Source organism: Prionailurus bengalensis, chromosome B4, assembly GCF_016509475.1.
Source record: "Prionailurus bengalensis isolate Pbe53 chromosome B4, Fcat_Pben_1.1_paternal_pri, whole genome shotgun sequence".
NCBI lineage: Eukaryota > Metazoa > Chordata > Mammalia > Carnivora > Felidae > Prionailurus > Prionailurus bengalensis.
In genome coordinates, this window is record NC_057358.1 from 90,131,613 (window position 1) to 90,137,612 (window position 6,000).

Sequence of the window (6,000 nt, forward strand, 5' to 3'; positions counted from 1 at the left end):
CCATTAGTAGATCTCCATCACTTAGTTCATTTAATGTTGCGAGGATGAGCAAATGTAAGTCAAGCTTTCTTAAACAATAGGGTTTTCATTAGAACATGGTTAAGAGAGTTAGCTTTGGGGAAAGATTGGCTGGGTTTTAAGTCTGGCTTTGATACTTGTGATCTTGAGTAAATCACTTAATCCTGGTGTCTCAGTTTCTTCATTTCAATGAAATAAATCCATTTAAATGAAATTTAATAATTGTAAAAAGCACATCGAAGAGTGCTTGGTTTCTGGCAAGCTTTCAATAAGTTAACTATTATTTGTTATTATGATGTTGGTAAAACCAACCTCCCAAACCTATAAAGTCAGTTTACAGAAATCCATCAGGCAAAAGGAAATAATATTTTTTGCTTTGCTGTAGTTTGATATACATAGTATTTAAATCATTATATTCACAGTGTTAGCTGTGCTATTCTCTTCATAAAATTATGTGTGTGCATATGAATTACAGGGTTCTAATTTAAAACTCTGAACTAATTGCATGTGTAGTCACTTTAATTGTACAACAAACCTACAAAATGTGTAAGTGTAAATTATCATGATGACTAAACACAGAAAATCTGCATTTACCAAAACCTGCACCAAAATTGACTATATTGGATGGATAATTGGATAGTCATGTAAAGAATCCTCATGAGGACCAGGCTACTGCTAACTGGATCTTCTACACTATTTAAATGTTCTCTCAGCTGGAATGCCCAGAAGGCAGTTGGAGATCAGCCTTGTGGCTTCTGAGGGTTGCTTACAGTTTGTCAGCACAGGGGTGGGGTGAGTACCATGGGACCTTTCCCAGGCTGCTAGTTAACATACTCTAGTTCTAATACCTTAAACCAATACATGGAGGAGAGAAAAAGAAGCCAAGACTGTAACTGGGGGAAATGAGAGAAAGAAAGGGAAAATGGAAGGAAGAATAATATTCATGAAATGTCTTCTTTGGGTCACTTTCTAGGGACTTTCAAATATTATTCTTGCATCAGTCCTGTGGGAAAGATTCTCATCCCTATTTATAACAGCGTTGGCTGCCGGTATGACAACTCTTTCTCTCTCTTTTCTTGCTGATAGAGCTTCGATTTCTCTTTGAGTGTTTACCTTTCCCCTATGACGTAAGTCCTTCACATGTCCCCCTCTCTCAGCAACTGGAGTAATCATAAGTCATTGTTTTCCCATTATCCTTGATAGGGATTGTTTAGACATGAACAAGAGATAACATTCTAGTCAATGAAAGGTGATGAGAAGGCAGCTGGGAAGACTCTGGGAAAGATTTTTTATTCTCTAAAAGAGGTCCCAGAGGAGACACGGCTTCTTCTGCTGCGGTATGTGGTTGTGTCTGCACAAGATTGAAAGTGTGGGAGCTATCTTGTGATTATAAGGAGAGCTAGCTTGAGGGCAAAGCAGACATGCTGACATAACTCCTATTTGGACTTCTGTGCATGATTATAAATATTCTCATCATTAAATCCTCTTAAGGGATGGGGTTCTAGTACTTGTAGACAAAAGCATCCTTTTTTTCCTTTGTTTCAAGTTTTTATTTAAATTCCAGTTAGTTAATATGTAGTGTAACATTACTTTCAGGTATAGAATTTAAATGAAAAAAAAATTTTTTTTAACGTTTATTTATTTTTGAGAGAGATTGAGCATGAGGGGCAGAGAGAGAGGGAGATACAGAATCCAAAGCAGGCTCCAGGCTCTGAGCTGTCAGCACAGAGCCTAATGTGGGGCTCGAACTTACAAGCTATGAGATCATGACCTGAGCCAAAGTCGATGCTTAACTGACTGAGCCATCCAGGCACCCCACAAGTGTAGAATTTAGTAATTCATCACCCACATACAACATGCCGTGCTGATCATAACAAGTGCATTCCTTAATACCCATCACCCATTTAACCCATCCCCAACCTACCTCCTTCCATCAACCCTCAGTTTGTTCTCTATAGTTAATAGTCAGTTTTATGGTTTGCCCCCCTCTCTCTTTTCTTCCTCTAGTGTTCATCTGTTTCATTTCTTAAATTCCACATATGAGTGAAATCATATGGTATTTGTCTCTCTCTGACTTATTTCGCTTAGCATAATACACTCTAGCTCCATCCATGTTGTTGCAAATGGCAGAATTTCGTTCTTTTTTATGGCTGAGTAGTATTCCATTGTGTGTGAGTCTGTGTGTGTGTGTGTGTGTGTGTGTGTGTGTGTGTGTGTGTGTATACCACAACTTCTTTATCATTCATTCATCAGTCTATGGGCATTTATTTGGGCACTTTCTGTAATTTGACTATTGCTGATAATGCTGCTATAAACATTAGGGAGTATGTGTCCCTTTGAATCAATATTTTTGTATTGTTCGGTAAATACCTAGTAGTGCAATTGCTAGGCTGAAGGGTAGTTCTATTTTTAACTTTTGAGGAAGCTCCATACTGTTTTCCAGCACGGTTGCAGCAGTTTGCATTCCCGCCAACAGTGTAAGAGGGTTCCTCTTTCTCCACATCCTTACCAACATCTGTTGTTGTCTGTGTTGTTAAGCTTAGCCATTGTGACAGGTGTGACGTGGTATCTCATTGTGGTTTTGATTTGCATTTCCCTAATGATGAGTGATGTTGAACATCTTTTCATGTGTCTGTTAGCCATCTGTATGTCTTCCTTGGAAAAATGTCTATTCATGCGTTCTACCCATTTCTTAACTGGATTATTTGATTTTTGGATGTTGATTTGATAAATTCTTTATAGATTTTGGATACTAACCCTTTAACTGATATGTCATTTGAAAATATCTTCTCCCATTTTGAAAGTTGCCTTTTAGTCTTGTTGATTGTTTCCTTTGTTGTGCAGAAGCTTTTTATCTTGATGAAGTCCAAGTAGTTTAATTTTGCTTTTGTTTCCCTTGCCACTGGAAACATGTCTTAAGTAAGAAGTTGCTATGGCCAAGGTCAAAGAGGTTGCTGCCTGTGTTCTCCTCTAGGATTTTGATAGTTTCCTGGTTGTTTGTCATTTTGAATTTATTTTTTTGCAAGGTATTTTTTTGCAGTTTCTTTTACATGTTGCAGTCCAGTTTTCCCAATGCCATCAGTTGAAGAGACTGTTTTTGTTTTTTGTTGTTGTTGTTGTTGTTATTTTTGCATTGGATATTCTTTCATGCTTTGTTGGAGATTAGTTGATCTTATAGTTGTGGGTTCATTCTGGTTTTCTATTTTGTTACATTGATCTATGTGTCTGTTTTTGTGTCAGTACCATACTGTCTTGACCACTACAGCTTTGTAATATAACTTCAAGTGAAGAATTGTGATGCCTCCAGCTTTGCTTTTCTTTTTCAAGATTGCTTTGGTTGTTCGAGGTCTTTTCTTGTTCCATACAAATTTTAGGATTGTTTGTTCCAGCTCTGTGAAAAATGTTGATTGTATTTTGATAGGGATTGCATTCAATGTATAGATTGTTTTGGGGAGTATTGACATTTAAACGATATTTGTTCTTCCAATCCATGAGCATGGGATGTTTTCCTGTTTATTTGTGTCATCTTCAATTTCTTTCATAAGTGTTTTATAGTTTTCAGAATATAGATCTTTTATCTATTTGGTTAGGTTTATTCCTCGGTATCTTATGGTGCAATTGTAAATTAAGTTGACTCCTTGATTTCTCTTTTTGCTGCTTCATTATTGGTGTATAGACATGCAATACATTTCTGTACATTGATCTTGTATTCTGTTACGTTACTGAATTTGTGTATCAGTTCTAGCAAGTTTTTGGTGGAGTCTTTCAGGGCTTCTACAGAGTATCATGTTGTCTGCATAAAGTGAAAGTTTTACTTCTTCCTTACCAATTTGGATACCTTTTATTTCTTTCTGTTGTCTGATTGCTGAGGCTATGACTTCCAGTACTATGTTGAATAACAATCATGAGAGTGGACATCTCTGTCTTGTTTCTGACTGTAGAGGGAAAGCTCTCAGCTTTTTCCCATTGAGGTTGATATTAGCTGTAGATCTTTCATATATTGCCTTTATGATGTTGAGGTATGTTCCTTCTATCTCTACTTTGTTGAGAGTTTTTTTTTTTAATCAAGAACGGATGCTGTACTTTAGACAAAGATACCCTAACTGATACACCTAACTGATATATTCCATATTATGAGAAAACTGAGGTACAGAAAGGTGAAGAGACTTGCTTACCATACATGCATAATAAGGAGTAGAGAGAGTAGATTATGCCTCCAAAGTATGGAGAGAAGATGTGTTTCTTCTACACACACACTCCAATCTGACAATTTCTAACTTTGAGCTGGTAATTTAGTCCATTTACACTTACTATAATTACTGATATATTGGGTCTGTATTTATTGATTTATTATTTCCATTTGTTCCACTTTTTCTGTTTCTTTTTAATGCTTTTTACTTAAGAAAATAGACATCTATAAATTCCCCAGCAAGATGAAAAGGCTGCATATGCTTGTACTCTCAAAACCCTTTTCCTGCCTTTCTCCAGCCTAATCTCAACATTTTGATATTATCTGGAAACTTCATTAGGGGTTATTATATATATTTTTTCTTCAAATGTAACTTTTAAATAACAAAATCTAGAAGGATATTTATTCATTTATCTTGCTATAAATGTATCTTATAGTTAAAATTCATAATATTTACTTATTCTGAGATCAATCAATGGCCTGATGAGTGGTCTAATACTGGTCTCCAGTATATTGAAATTTGGGATATAACACTTTGCAGTGTGTATGGTGGTTGTTTCATTGAAAAATTTAAATTCCTTTTAAAAATTGTGAAATTCAAATCAAGTATTTGTGTAGCCTTTGAACTTCTCAGCAGAATATCTTTTTTCTTCCTTAACTAAGATTTTAAAATAACTTTGTTGCATATATCTCATATATTTCCTAATTTTTTTCTCTTTTTAAGTATTTCATTGATAACCGTTCTTCAATGTGAGTCTTAGTGTGACCATTTTTCTGAGACCTTGAATGACACAGGATATTTTTTATGTTATCTGAGTAACAGTAAGTGCTAGGATATTTTTTTTCCCAGTATTAAAAAAAAATGTTTTCTCATTATATCTATTTGTTTTAATCTGTTTTTCATCTTTTCTATCTCTTTTCTCTTTAGCCTGAATTTTAGAGCATTTCTTCATTTCTGTTTTCCAATGTGTTAATTCCTTCTGTGGCTATGTCTTATATGCTGTTGAAACCATTTATTGAATTTCTAATTTCAATTAGTGCATTTTTCACCTCCAGAAGTTCTGTTTTACTCTATTAAACATTTACTTATTGCTTAATCACATTATCCAGACTCTCCTCTATTTATTGAAATATATCAAACATAATTATTTCATATTGTGGATGTTATGATTCCAGTATCTGAAGTCACTGAGGATCTGATTCTGCTGTTTGTGGTTTCTTTTGGCTCTTGCTAATAGTTCCTTTTTGTGATTTGTTTTGTTTGGGTTTTTTTTTTGGTTTTTTTTGTTTTCTTTTTGCCTGAGAGCTGCCCATTTTTCTATATTGGAATTCTCTGAGGCTCTTCCAATGTGAATTTGCATTTGTTTCTACCACATACTTGAGGGCACTAAGAGTCTGGTCTCTTGTCAACTAAATTCTTACTTTGAGGTTCTTCAGACCATTCAGTTGGTATAAATTTAGACTCAATTATACACAAGGCCTTGTTTATGGGGATGATTTCTCAAGGAGGATTTCTTTTTCCCCTGCCCCCCTACCTCTATTTCACACCAATGTTGGAAGGCAATTTTCTCTTCAGTGCTTTGACATGAGGCTTATTGTTTATATTTTGTCCTTACACTGAGAGAGCAGACCTTTGGAAATTTTCACTTTGTGAATAACATCTCCCATTATATGACCTGCCTTTGGAAGGCTCTAGGACTTATTTCCTGTATCCTAAGCTGTATGGGTTTTGACAATGAATGCTCAAGATCAGCTGATTTGGTAAATGTTTTCAAGGAAAAGATGTCTGTTGT